General features: G+C 39.5%; 1 pseudogene; it reads right to left on the reverse strand.

Annotated features, from left to right (window-relative positions):
- Positions 1-1,229: 1,229 nt before the first annotated feature.
- On the reverse strand, positions 1,230-1,516 carry LOC117795245 (annotated as a pseudogene).
- Between the last annotated feature and the right edge of the window lie 354 nt (positions 1,517-1,870).

Here is a 1,870-nt window from a genome sequence, read left to right on the forward strand (position 1 = left end):
TCCCAAGGCCTTTCAATGGGTCCGTATGCTGAAAACCACTCTTGTGTGCCTACAGTGATTTTCTCAAGGCTACATACCATGTGCTATCAAACACCTTAAATGCAGAAGTAGGGATAAGAATTCCACTGTCATCTGTTAAGCCAAACACTAAAGAGATTTTCAAAAATGTAAAAGAGTGCCGATCTTTTCATTTCATTTTTTAATGTTTTTTAAAATATGGTTGTTTTTCATAAAACATGCTACTTATGTTAACATGTCATGTGTTTATTATTGTTATTTTAAAATAAATTAACAAATACTTAAAAATTTATTAGTGCTAATTTCTAATATGGTAAACATCAATAGATATGGCCCACATTTATTTATTTTTTATTTTTATTTTTAATGATTTTTTATTATATTATGTTAGTCACCATACAGTACATCCCTGGTTTCCGATGTAAAGTTCGATGCTTCATTAGTTGATATGGCCCACATTTAAACAAAAACTCTTTGGGGTTCTCAATGTCTTTAAGAGTATCATGGGGCCCAGGGACCAAATCACTTGAGAATTAGATGTATTAGGTAATATTTAAGTTTCTTCTCAGCTCTAAAATTTTAGGGTTCTCCACTAATGAAGCAGTTTAGGTCAGACATAACTTTTGGAAGACAGGGGCAGGGGCAGGGACTCCAGGTCATGAGGCAGTCTCCGGGGGAGCTCAGGGAAGAGGGGCCATCTTGGGACTGGATTCTGTGTCTAGGTTCCACTTCGTTTCGCTGGTCTTGGGCACCTGGATTTATTCTGTTCTTAACTGCTCTGTGGACTTCTGGAAACTCCTGTTCCCATTTTGGACTCACCCATAACTCCAAGTTCTGATACAGTTTTCCCAGACTTACTATTTTACTCTTTATCCCTCATCTTCTTTCATGCTTATATGATGTGTGTCAGTGTTTACCTTGACCCTTGACTAGACCCTGCTGCCAACTTTTATTTTATCCTCCAACCAGATTTATTGAACATACCAAAATTCTGTGTACAAAGTGATGTGGACCTGCTGCTTCAAAACATGATCCTTTCTTACTAATATTTTGATAAGTCAGTCCATCGAGTGTCCAAAAGCAGCTTACTCTAAAATTAATAGAAAAATGCCCAGTGCACACTAAAGAGATGGTCTCACTACTGGAACTCCAATAGTTCTACAAGATCATTGAGCGCCTATGACAGGCTGCTGGAGAACTGATATGAGATGTCAAGAGGTCATTTTGTGCACTGTCCCTGTGATGCCATCATGTTCCTGGATCATGATGTTCCCGTTATCTGATTCTAGACACACCACAGAAATATCAGGTCTGAGGTTAGCTTAGCTGCTTGCTGGGCTAGAACAGCTATCACCCCAGCATGCTCATCTGACAGCGTCCCACGGCAGCCCAGATTAAGTCCTTGTGAATCTGTGCCTAGGACTCCAACAATGGCTGGATTCTTCATTGTGTCCTCCAAGTGCTCTCCAAGGTCGTCTCCATCCTGCCTGCTGTCCATCTAGTCCCTGCCCTGCTGCCAACTTTTTATACTTAGTCTTCCATTAACGAAGGTCTTACAATATCCAAACACTTCCTGGACGATGGATTAGCCCCAAATATCTTATTTCATGTTGCCGGAGGCACATACAGGGTTACAACAGATTTCGTGATTTAAATTCTTTCTCATTGATTACCTCTGGGGAGGTAAAGAGGTGGAAGGGAAATTTACTCTTTAGTAATATAGCCAAAAAATAAACTAAAGCTTTGTTTCAAATGAAGCAAAAGAATAATAATCTATCCTGAAATAACTTCCTTGTTTGGCTGACATCATTTTACCCTGGGAAGGATCATTTCGCAGGGTGGTTACGGAAGT

This window comes from Ailuropoda melanoleuca, chromosome 12 (assembly GCF_002007445.2).
Source record: "Ailuropoda melanoleuca isolate Jingjing chromosome 12, ASM200744v2, whole genome shotgun sequence".
In the NCBI taxonomy this organism is placed as follows: domain Eukaryota; kingdom Metazoa; phylum Chordata; class Mammalia; order Carnivora; family Ursidae; genus Ailuropoda; species Ailuropoda melanoleuca.